This window comes from Elephantulus edwardii, unplaced genomic scaffold, assembly GCF_000299155.1.
Source record: "Elephantulus edwardii isolate Elephantulus edwardi_28Jun2011 unplaced genomic scaffold, EleEdw1.0 scaffold00006, whole genome shotgun sequence".
Lineage (NCBI taxonomy): Eukaryota > Metazoa > Chordata > Mammalia > Macroscelidea > Macroscelididae > Elephantulus > Elephantulus edwardii.
This window is the reverse complement of record NW_006399756.1, coordinates 410412-423734: the sequence shown is the minus strand read 5'-3', so window position 1 is coordinate 423734 and position 13323 is coordinate 410412. Positions and strand designations below refer to the sequence as shown.

The window sequence follows — 13323 nt, the reverse complement described above, 5'->3', positions numbered from 1 at the left end:
GATCTTCTGCACAAGGTGTCTCACTCTGTAAGGCTACCTTTGTGAGGAAGCATTTGAGAAGGACTAAGTTTACCCCTAGGCTGACAGGCAACATCAAGTTAGGTGGAGAAAAGATTAAAACTGTCATCTTGATTGTATCTACAATTACCCTTGGTACCAGCATTCAGGAAATGAAGACATACTGCACTGGGAAGTCTGAAATCAGGGACCTCCCCAAAGGAGGAGCAATGATATCAATTTGTAGACTAAGGTGTACCTGACTCAGGCACTGTCTTTTCAATCATCTGCTATGCATCTGAGAGCTGAGCAATGAATAAGGATGGCAAAAGAATCGACGCCTTTGAGCTGTGTTGGTGGTGTAGCGTACTGAACATCCCATAGACTGTCAAATGAACAAACAGCAATGTCCTTGGGGAGAGTGCTCCACAGAGGCAAAGATAACAAAGGTTTGTCGCTCATACTATGGGCATGTTGCTGTTTTTACTTACATTGACCCTAGGAAACACCCGTCTGAATACTGTCCTATCTCGTGCCATCCACACAATCTGACAGTCAAAACCATTGCAACAGTAACCTTGTCAGCCTATCTGGTTGAGGGTCTTCCTCTCTTTCATTGTCCCTCCACCTTTTCAAGCATGATGTCCTTCTCCAAGGAGTAACTTCTTAGCAAAAGACGTGTGTGAAACGAGCTTCATCATCTTTGCCTCCCAGGCATTCCTTGGAGAGGGACATTATGCTTGGAAAGTAGAGGGTCAGAAAAAGAGATGTTCCTCAACCAGAGTGACACAGTGACTGCAGCAATGGGTTCCAGTGTGTCAGAGGTGAGGAGGATGGCGCAGGACAAGACAGGGCTCCGGTCGGCGTTCAAAGGGTCGTCATGAGTTGTCCTTGATGGCACCTCACAAGCTTATGCTGACTTGTCACAGCTGCTTCTTTACAGAACAAGCAAGCAGCCTATGAAACTACATCTCATGGGCCTTTTCGCTGAGTTCGGCCAACATTTCTGAGAGTTGGGCTGGCATGCTTGTTTTGCATAAGATAAGCAACAGTGTAATGGTCTTTCCTAATAATGGAAGATAAAGCATGACTCTACACGTGTGTTTGCTTTATAAAATGGTTTGCTGTCAAGGGTTTACTGTTCACAATGTGTTCCTAGCCATTAACTTTGACCTTGCCATGTGGATGGGAGGGATCACCCAGATAAGGCATGTTAGCCTAACCACAAGGGGACTGGTTAGGCTTGCCATTAAGCAGCAGATTCAACAATACAAATTTAGAAATCTCAACTCCAACAAGGAACCACCAGCAGCACGTATCTTCAGAGCCCAAGATTCCTTGGCCACTGAGATCAGGGCCTCCAGGAGCAGCGGCGGCAGAACAGCAGAGACCCAACAAGAGACAGAGCTGACCTGGGGCCACTGTCCCATAGAACCTGAGCTAGGCTCGGCCCACGCTTGTTGAACAACTGCAGGGGAGACGTCTTAACTGGCAGGACTGAGAGCTTTGTTAACAAGCCTAAAGCTGCCAGGCTGAAGGCAGCAAGCTTCAGAAGCTGTCCTGAATCTTGTTGCCAACCTGATTGTAACCTGTTAACTTCCCTAATAAACCCATAGTCATGAGTGTGGTTCTGTGTTGTGTGTGTAACTATTATAATGGATTTTGGAAGCAGGAGGATAGTAGGTTGTGTTGCAATTAGTAGAAACAGACCAGTGTGCACAGGGAACATGTCTGACCTCGTGGGAACTGGTTTTGTGCTGTGCATTTTGCTGATGGTATAGTTCCCCTCTGAAGAGTCAGCAAGGGGTCAGACTTGGGCCATCTCCACACTGTACTGCAATCTGTCCTGACCTTGTCTGGAACACAGACACTTTCACAAACTTCAGGTGGTTCTCTAGTTACAAATCCCCTTCTGCAATAGTTAGAGCTTGTGTTTATCTACAGAGCCAGGGAACAGTTAAGACAATCATACCAGCAGATGCTGCACTTGGCTTATTTGTCTTTAGTCTTCTTTAAAGACTATGTTGAACACTTCACCTCTTTTTTTTAAAAAAAAAATTATTCTTTTTTGTGTGTGTACCATCAAATCAGATCTCACTGATACAGGAGGAGATTGTTCCTCCTTCTCCAGCAGAGCATCTGATGGATTCGAACCGCTCACCTCTAGGAATGCAGTGAAGCTTCTTGCCACTAGGCCACCAGAGCTCAACATGTCACCTCTTTTAAAAGTTACTTGTTGGTATTATAAATGAAGGTTAAATCGGCTTTCTCAAAATTTTTTCAACTTGCTACACACCTTCATGTTTAGTCTTTGTTATGGGAATCCCAGAATACTTGATCGTGCTAATGCAAAACCTATACTTGGACCAAGAGGCAGTTGTCAGAACAGAGCAAGGAAACACTGCATGGTTCAAAATTGGGAAGGGTTTACGCCAGGGATGTGTCCTTTCTCCATATCTTTTCAACCTGTATGCTGAACAGATTATCCGGGAGGCTGGGCTCTATGAGGAGAAATGTGGGGTCAAGATTGGTGGAAGATCTATCAACAATCTGCGTTATGCAGATGACACAACCCTGCTTGCTGAAACTGAGGAGGACCTGAAGCGCTTGCTGCAGAGGGTCAAGGACTGCAGCCTTCAATATGGATTGAGGTTCAATGTCAGGAAGACAAAGATTCTTACCACTGGACCAATTGGCAGCATCAGGATGGATGGTGAAGAGATTGAGATTGTTCACAGCTTTAGTTTGCTTGGCTCCACGGTCAACACTCTTGGCACCAGTAGCCAGGAAATTAAAAGACGTATTGTGATGGGAAAGTCTCCTATTAGGGACCTTTCCAAAGTTCTGAAGAGCAATAGTGTCTCTCTGGAGGCTAAGGTGCATCTGAGGGTGCATCTGGAGAGTCAGTGAAGGAGAGGAAGACCTTCAACTGGATGCACTGATGCACTGTCTGCAGGAATTGACTCAAGTATTTCAGAGATTGTGAGGATGGCACATGATAGGACAGGGTTCAGAGCGATTGTTCATAGGATCACTATGGGTCATACAGGACTAGATGGCACATAATAATGACAGTAACAGAAACAACTCTATAGTTTCCCAGGCAACTCAGTCAGTCCTGGTCACAGTTCTTACATTTTCTCTTGAATCTTATATTACATTTCTGGCCTGTGAGAGAACCCAAAAGACCAGGGGAGAAGAGAGAAGGCCACTTCATGTCCAGCATGAACTCACATCAACCACAACCCAGGGTTCCTTTGGCAAAGCAGGAATGTTGGCCATTCCCTTGGGGGTAGAAGATATTCCTGGGTTCTGTCAGATTATCTCCTCAGTCATGCAGGCCATGGCTACCAGAGGGCAGTATTTTATGCAGTAGATGGTCAATGGAGGGGTCAGCTTTCTGCGATAGCCACACTGGTTTGGCTGGAGCTGTTCAGCTCTCTGGAAGCCTTGGGATGGCTCTGGTCCCAGATGCTTGGCTGGGATCCCGGGGTTGTTGAGGTTGCTGAGCCAGGCAGCAGCTGACGGCGGGCCGTCAAAGCCTTGAGCTTCCTCACCAAGCCCAGAACGTGCTGTTGGGATCGCACTCGAGCTTCTTCCATTCCCTATGTCTGATGCTGATCACCCCACAGTGGGACTGACCAGTCTCTGAACTGGGGCTGTGTCAGTTCACTTGCTAAATGGGGCAGAGGTACGCAGCTGAGTTCTTTTTTCCCTGAAGGATTTCATTCATGACGGCACGTTCTAGAGGCTTGAGCTTATTGCTGTTACCTGTCCTCAAGTCAGAACTGACTCAGCTGATCATACAGCAGGTTTTCAGAGGCAGGAAATCGCACAGAAGGATTGCCCGTCTTTCTCCCACACAGCAGCTGGTGCATTTGGCTCCTTACGCACTCGGCCACAGAACCTTGTACACACATCTCTGAGTGCCTTCAATACTCAAGCAATCTGACGTGACACATCCTCTCCCTTCTTGTGCTGTTGTGTCTATTGTAACCCCATCTTGGCATGGTGTCAGGCACAGCTCCTCCAACAAGTGTGAAGACCTCCTGGAGAGCTTCCCTGCTATATATATTCTTTGACCCGTTTTAATTTGCGCTTTCTCATCAGTGGTAAATCACTGGGTAAGGATCATCTCAACATTATGTCATTAAAACTAAGACAAAATTTCAAGATGTCTTTTTATCATCCCACAGCTCATCTGGTCTTCTTTCATTCGTGTTCAAGGCTTCAAACCTCTTTCTGAGACGGTTTTGTAATTCAGGTGGGATAAACTCAAGATCAAATTTTCATCATGTGCATCTGATTTTCTTTAGCTTCAGTTTGAACTTGGATGAGAGTAGTTGATGATGTTCTACAATTAGCACCTGGCCTAGTTTTCACAGCTGATACTGAGCTTCTCCAGTAATTCTTTCCACAGATGTAGGAGATCTGATTCCTGTGTAGACCATAAAGTCAAGTCCATGTGTACAGTCACTGTTTGTTTCTTTACAGAAAGTTATGCTACCAAGCCGAAGGTGGGTGATTTTAATCTGTGGCCCTCAGGCCAAATTAAAATTGTTTTCCTGTCAAACATTCTTCTGGTGGTATAGCACTGGTCTGTGCATTGCTGTACAGAGGTAACTCGTGGTTGCTTTGATGCTGAACACTGGGGCACTGATGTGCCAAACGTGGTAATGGTTACCCATGGTGGACAGAGTTTGCTGGAGCTTCCCGACTAATAAAACAAGCCTGGAAGCAGGAGCTGCATCCACTTCCGAAATGGCTTGCCTCCAGAAACTCTATGAAAGAACACTGCTCAGGACCTTTGTTCACAGGGTCGCTGTGAGTTGTCTACAACTCGATGACACCTAACAACAACAACAAAAGGTATTTGCAATTAATAAATGATTGATTACACAAAATTCTATCTCCAGCCTCATTTCTGTCATCAAGACCATGTTTTCCAACTACTGATCCTTCTTCCCTGTACTCAACTTTTGCATTCCACTCACCCATATTATTAATGCACCCTGCTTGCATGTTTGATCAATTTCTGACTACGAGAATTGGTAGGTAGAAGTAATTTATCTCCTCCTCTTTGACTCTGGAATGATGGTGGTATTAACTGGACTTCCTTGTGTACATATGGATATTATTCTGTCACAACATTGTATTTCAAAATGGATCTAGAAATGACCTTTTTAACTCTGTATGTGACCCCGTTTTTCCTCATCTGTTCATCTCCAGTGTAGAAGAGAACTGATTGTCTGATTGAAAATTTTCAATGCCAATCCATCTCATCTCACCAATGCTTAGTATATAAATATTTATGCATCCCATTTCTTTCTTTCTTTCTTCCCCACGACCTACTACACACTGCACTGGTGCTCTATTATTAAAAACATTAAGTACCTGGAATTTACTCTTCAGATTAAGAAAGTATTTGAGTAATTTCCAATGATGCACAGCTCTTTGTGTAAAGAAAGTTTTGTAGTGATAATTACATAAAAAAAAGTAGTTCTATTTAAACATGACACATCAGGTATTAACAGTCACAGAGCTGTGAACTGGACACTCAGCAGTGTTTAAGTTAGGCACATGCATAACGCTAAAAGATGTGCACAGCCGATCTGTGAAGATTAGAGTGTTACAGAATTCAGGGAGTGACTACTTGTCTGTTAACCTAACCAGTCCACATAGAGCACATGAAATCACAAGACTCTGGAAGGCATTACAGATCCAATTATTAACAGGTAATGCTATTTTACTAAGTTATAAAATACTGGCAAACCAATACAGTACTCTTTAACACAAAAAAAAATCTATCTTATTGGAATTATAGATTAGTGAGAATTTTCTCTCAAAAAAAAATCTCACCAAAATAAAACACGGTGGTTTTGACAGAGTAAGATAATTTAGGCAAATCAATACAGCTTTGAAAAGTACCTTATTTCTCCCTTTAAAGTGAGTTCCTCAGTATGTACTGCTGAGTGTGGGCAGCCTGTGGACCCGGAATGGCTTCTCTTTGTTGTAGGGTTGGTCAAAGGCCAGCAGCAATTCCCACACCCAGAAGCTTCACCCTTTTCTTCTAGGAGACTCAACATGACATTATCAATTTCAGTGCACTTTTTCAATAATCGTTGAATTTCCACAAACACATTGGATACCTCAGAACTAGACTGTCATCAAGCAACACTATTTTCAACAGTCCCTTAATTTGAAGCCCAGCCCCTCTGTTTTGATCAAAAGTCACAGAGACACTCTCCAGCTTACATTAAAAATTCTTTAAATTTTAAAATTGAAGTTGCAGTTCTTCAATAACCATTAGATATACTGCTGGCTAGGAGCCTTGGGCCTGCGCTGTGCCATCTGTCACTGTCATTTCTCTCCAAATGCTGATGCTGTCAGCCCTTACGCTTCCTCTAGCGGAGTCCATCTTCAACCTCAGCCTTGACTTTCAGCATTACCCATTTCACAGCTTCTTGACCAGATCACACCATGGAATGCAGGCCCCACATGGTGCTCAGGAGATGGTGGCTGTGAAGCTTCCCCGGGGTCCATGTGCCTGTGCAGGACATGCACGCCCACCACGCTGAGGTTCATCAGGTTGGGGTACTTCTGCATCACAGCACTTGTGACCATTTCTCACGGATGGTCAAAGACATGCTTGGAGGGCCAGACCCTCATGGTGCTGGCGACCTGCACAATGATCCTCATGTGTTCCACTTCTTATAAAGACAGAGGAGGAAGAAAAGCCCTTGATGGATGTCAGAAGAGACTCTGAATATTGCACTAGAACACAGAGAAGCCAAAGCAACAGAAGAAATCAGCAAGGAACTAAACAGAAGACTTCAAAGGGCAGCTCAGGAAGATAAAGCAAAGTATTATAATGAAATGAGCAAAGAGCTGGAGTTGGTAAATCAAAAGGGCCAAACTTGCTTGGCCTTTTTTTTTTTTTTTGGTGGGAGAGGTATTTTTTCCAAAACATTGTTTTTATTGAGAGTCCTAACCACTTCATTGTAGGAGGAGTGGGAGAGGTTTCTTTCTTAATCCAAGAGCATCCATAATGTTGGTCTATTTTTACCAAACACACTGGCAAGTGGCATCATGGATTTGAGAAACTCACGATAACATTTAGTCTCTCTCTGCCAGAGCAACAAGCTGGGTGTCAATCTCTGCTTCTGAAAGAATCCTGAACTAGGGATTTTCAACTGTAACTACTCAACTTCTGAAGGTTTTAAGTAGATTGACAGCACAGGAGACAGGCATGTAATTGCAATTTCAACTGTCTGTTCAAATGTTCAATCAAATTCCTTTTTCACTTTTTTTCAAGGAAGCTGGTTGACTGCATTTGTATAACCCCTGATGCAAGGGCTTTAAACCCCAGTAATAACCTGCAGCGTCACACTTGTACACCTGAGGGCCTTCCGCTTCATTTATACCAATTAAGATTCTACTGAAGATTATCCAAAAGTCACTGGAACAGCACATCAGCAGAGAACTGCCAGAAGTCCAGGCTGGGTATAGAAGGGGTCGCGGTACTAGGGATATTGTACCTGATGTTAGATGGATCTTAGCTGAAAGCAGGGAATACCAGAAGAATGTCTATCTCTGTTTCATTAATTATGCAAAGGCGTGTGACTGTGTGGATCATAACAAACTGTGGCTGACTCTGAGAAGAATGGGAATCCCAGAACATTTAATCGTGCTAATGCGAAACCTATACTTGGACCAAGAGGCAGTTGTCAGAACACAGCAGGGTAACACTACATGGTTCAAAATTGGGAAGGGTGTACGCAAGGGATGTGTCCTATCTCCATACCTTTTCAACCTGTATGCAGAGCAGATTATCCAAGAGGCGAGGCTCTATGAGGAGAAATGTGGGGTCAGGACTGGTGGAAGATCTATTAACAGTCTGCATTATGCAGATGACACAACCCTGCTTGCTGAAACTGAGGAGGACCTCATGCACTTGCTGCATAGAGTCAAGGACTTCAGCCTTCAGTATGGACTGAGGCTCAATGTCAAGAAGACAAAGATTCTCACCACTGGACCAACTGGTAGCATCAAGATGGATGGTGAAGAGACTGAGATTGTTCACAGCTTCAGTTTGCTTGGCTCCATGGTCAACACTCTTGGCACCAGCAGCCAGGAATTCAAAAAACATATTGTGATGGGAAAGTCTGCTGTTAGGGACCTCTCTAAAGTACTTAAGAGCAACGGTGTCTCTCTGGAGACTAAGGTGCGCCTGATACAGGCCATGGTCTTTGCAATCACTTGTTATGCATCAGAGAGTTGGACAATGACTAGGGAGGACAGAAGGAGAATTGACGCCTTTGAGCTGTGGTGCTGGAGAAGAGTATTGAATGTACTATGGACTGCCAAGAAAGCAAACAGATTCATCTGGAGAGGGTTAAACCAGGCTATTCCTTGGAGTCAAGGATTCTAGGGCTTCGTCTGACATACTCTGGACATGTTGTAAGGAGGGCCAGGTCCTTGGAGAAGGACATCATGCTTGGGAGGGTGGAGGGACAGTGCAGGAGGGGAAGACCCTCTACGAGGTGGATTGATTCAGTGACTGGGGTAATCGTGATGGGTGTGTCAGAGGTAATGCGATTGGCACAGGATAGAGCAGGGTTTAGGGCTGTTGTACATAGGGTCGCTATGAGTCGCAAGTGACTCAACAGCACATAACAACAACAACAAGGGCCTACAACAACCAAGAGGCATATTTTACATTCCGTGTGTTGACCTGAAAAAATCTGCAATTCTTGTATGCAACATGTCCACAGGAATCTCATAGCCATACTTGTATCTCCAATTGGCTGCTTTGTAACAAGTCTTCTGTACTTGGGATCTGCTGTCAGTGGTCATTCCTGTCATTACACCGCCAATGTTTTCTGTTATCCTGAATAAGTGGGCCCCTGTGCTGTAATCCAATAATTTGTCAGGTGCTTTCTTCTATGTGACAATTACTGCAGTCTTTCCCTCTGATAGCTACTGATGGAAGGCCACCCTGGTTAAAGGCCTGAAAAGTATATTCTATTTGGTAGAGGTGGCCTTTAGGTGAAAAAATAGTTATGCGGTGGTCCACACTGGCACTGGCATCATGGACATACTGGTACAGCCTCTACAACTTGAAGTACAATCTTCTTACACCACACCTCCCACACCAAGACAGTAAGTCCTTCCCAGAAGTTGCAGCATTTCTTAAGCTGAAAGAACTGAAGAATAAAATCAAGCCTCAAATTGCAATAGGTAAGGCTGCTATGGGCAGAATATTGACTGATCCAGAAAGCATTAAGTACTAGAAAAAAATGGCTGACACAGAATAATTTCATGAAACAACATATGATCAAGAGGCAATGGTGTGCTCGCTTTGACAGCACATATTCTAAAACTGAAATAATACAGAGAAGATGAGCATGGTTCCTGAGCAAGAATGATCAAAAAAAAAGAAGCAATGGTGAGGAATGAGGAAGTTCAAGCTGCTGTGAAGGAAATGGCAAAAAACCAAGGCTCCAGGAATTGATGGAATACTAATTGACATATTTCAACAGATATATGCTGCCCTGGAATTGCTTACCAGCTTGTGGCAAGAAATCTGGAGGACAACCACCTGGCCAACTGACTGGAAGAGATCCACATTAATTCCCATTTCAAAAAAAGGTGAGCCAATAGTGTGTGGAAATTATCGAACAATATCACTAATTCAGTTCCTGGTTTGGCTGATGCCTTCCCAGGCCCAAATTGTCTTCCTGTCAAACATTCTTCTAGGTGGTATAGCACTGGTCTGTGCGTTGCTGTACAGAGGTAACTTGTGGTTGCTGTGATGCTGAAGCCTGTGACAGTGATGTGCCAATCGTGGTAATGGATACCCATGGTGGACAGTGTTGGCTGGCGCTTCCCAACTAAATCAAGCCTGGAAGCAGGAGCGGCACCCACTTCCAAAATGGCTTGCCTCTGGAAACTTTATGTACGAACAGTGCTCAGGCTGTTCGTTCATAGGGTCGCTATGAGTGGTCTACGACTCGACGGCATTAAACAACAACAACATCACTAATTCACTAATCACATGCCAGGAAAATCTGGCTGAAGATTATCCGAAGACGACTGGATAGTACACTGACAGAGAACTACCAGAAATACAAGCTGGGTTTAGAAGAGGCCATGGCACTAAAGACATTATAGCAATGTCAAATGGATCTTCGCTGAAAGCAAAGAGTACCAAAAAAGTGTCTATCTGTGCTTCACTGACTATGCAAAGGCATTTGACATGTGGATCACAATAAATTGTGGCTAACCTTGAGAAGAAGGGGAATCCCAGAACACTTGGGTGTACTCATGCATAACCCATAACTGGACCACAAAGCAGTCCCCATAACAGAGCAAGAAAACACTGCATAATTCAAAATCAGAAAAGGATTGCTTCAGGGATGCATCCTATCTCCATACCTTTTGAATTTATATGTGGAAGAGAACATTCAGGAGGCTGGGCTTTATGAAGAGGAATGTAGCATCAGGATTGGAGGAAGACTCATCAACAACCTATGTTACGCAAATGATGCAACCTTGCTTTCTGAAACTGACAAAGACCTGAAACATTTGCTGCAGAAGATCAGGGACTTTTGTCTTCAAGAGGATTGAAGCTCAACATCAAGAATACAAAGATTCTCACCACTGGGTCAACTGGCAGCACCATGATAGATGGAGAAAAGATTAAGGTTGTTAACAATTTCAGCTTGCTTGGAATTGTGGAATCAACACTCTTGGCACAAGCAGACAGGAAAACAAAGGCTAGTTCCACTGGAAAAATCTGCTGTCCAGGACCTCTCCAGAGTGCTGAAGAGCAAGGATGTCAGTCTAGAGACTAAAGTATACCTGATCCAGGCATGGTCTTCAAAACTGTTTGCTATGCATCTGAGAGCTGAACAATGAATAAGGATGCCAGAAGAAGAATTGATGCCTTTGAGTTGTGGTGCTGGAAAAAGAGTATTGAACACACCATGACCCGTGAAAAAACAAAACAAAACAGATCTGTCTTGGAGAAGGTGAAACCAGGTTGCTCTTTGGAGGCAAGGATTTTGAAACTCTGTCTCAAGTACTCTGGACATATGGCCAGGAGGGACCAGTGTGTGGGGTCCAGACCCTTACATACTTGAAGGGTGGAGGGACAGTGCAGGAAAGGAAGACTCCAGGAGAGATGGATTTACACAGTAACGGGGGTAATGGGGGCAGGTATGTCAGAGACAAGGAGGTCCGTTCAAGATAGAGTAGGGTTCAGAGCTGTTGTACAAAGTGTCACAATGAATCGCAGGTGACTCGACAGCACTTTAGAAGATATTTCAAGAACTCATCTCTAAATTTCTCTAGGTCCTCAGAGAGATCTCCCAGTTGCCCTTCACCATTTGCTCAGGTCTGATACTGAAAATGGATGTGTACCATGACAACCTCACATCTCTTCCTCAGAGGCAGAAGCCTGTGGTGGAATGTCATCTGGACATCAAAGGGACTGTGAGAGTAAAACAACAATCCACAGAATAGGAGACAATATCTGACAACCTAAACTAGACCACAGCCACCCACAGGGACCCCTACCAGGATGAAAACCACTCCCACCCACAGGGACCCCCACCAAGATGAAAACCACTCCTACCCACAGAGATCCCATCAGGATGAAAACCACTCCCACCCATGGGGACCCCCCATCAGGATGAAAAACACATCCACCCACAGGGACCCCCCATCAGGATGAAAAGCATGTGCACCCACAGGGACCCCCCCCATCAGGATGAAAACCACTCCCACCCACAGGGACCCTCCTTTGGGATCCAAGGCTGTGAATCTTTATAAAAGAGTCTGACCGTCTTTAAGCAGCTGGCAGGTTCTAATTACCACCCTGCCCTGTACCATGCCATGGGGTTCTCTACACATATCATCAGGGGTTCATCACAGGACCTGGTAAGGAGCTTCCACCATTCAATGGCAAACAAACCATGGTTTTGATCAAGCAGAGATAAATAACCTGCATGGATATTTCTCCAGAGATGGTGTAGGAATGACCAACCAGGACATGGAAAGATACTCAGCATCTTAGCCATTAAGGAAACACAGATCAAAACCACAGTCCAGCACTGCTCACTCACAGAACTGCCATTATCAAGCCTGACACAGTAAGCGCTGCTTCACTTCGATAGGGAACTGGGTGCTCCTCCAGTGCTGGAAAGAAAAGTGGGTGGGTGTTCTGGAAAGCAGGTGGGTGATTCCTCGAAGAGTTACACACAGAAATACCAGTGATTCATTAACTTCTCATGTACATATACACCCAAGAGAACAGAAAACTAGAACTTGGACGAATGCTGTTTCCCAATGTTCACATGATCTATACCAGTCAAAGGAAATAAGCAAAGTGTCTAGGGACAGATAAATGCATGTTCCACCCATACAAAGGAAAACAACTCAGCCAGGAAGGGATGGGATTGAGCTGCTTGCTCAGGTGTAGCTAAACCTTGACAGCATGACGCTGGCCAAACAGCCTGACACAAAGATGAGTACAAGCACACAAGGACAAGCATGTGAACTCACTTTCGAAACTGCCTGGAATAAACCCTGAGCTGTCAAGTGGATTGCACTCACAGCAACCCTCTGGGACAGATGAGATGCACCAGAGCCTCTCAAGGCAACAACCTTCACAGAAACGTCTTGCCCCAGCCATTGTCCCTGGACCAAAACACAAGTTGGCTGCCATGGGGTTGATTTCGACTTGTAACTACCTTACAGGGGAGAATAGGACAGGCCAAGAGTTCCCCAGGCATCTATCTTAAAGCCACATCATTCCCTCCCTTGGAACAGCTGAAAAATATAAAGGGCCTTGAAGTAACGGTTACAAGGGCCTGAGGGGTAATGAGGAGGGAGTGCTTCCCAGGAGTTGGGGGGTAATGGGTTGGGACTAGGGATATAATGAGAAAGGGCTGGGGGGTAATGGGGCAGGACTGGGGATAATGAGGAGGGACTGGGGGTAATGGGGAGGTACGGGGGTATAATAAGGAGGGACAGGGTAATGGGGAGGGATGGGGGTAATGAGGAGGGACTGGGGTAATGGGGAGGGACTGGTAGTAATGAGGAGGGACTGAGGGTAATGGGGAGAGGAACAGGGTAATGGAGAGGGACTGAGGGGTAATGGGGGGACGAAGGGTAATGGGGAGGGACTGGGGTAATGGGGAGGGATGAGGGTAATGGGGAGGGACTGGGGGTAATGGGGAGGGACTGAGAGTAATGGGGAGGGACTGAGGGTAATGGGGAGGGATGAGGGTAATGGGGAGGTACGGGGGGTATAATAAGGAG

The 13323-nt window shown here is 45.0% G+C and overlaps 1 pseudogene; it reads right to left on the bottom strand.

Annotated features, from left to right (window-relative positions):
* Positions 1-7113: 7113 nt before the first annotated feature.
* The window catches only part of LOC102873279, a 13498-nt pseudogene continuing 7288 nt past the window's right edge, over positions 7114-13323 (bottom strand).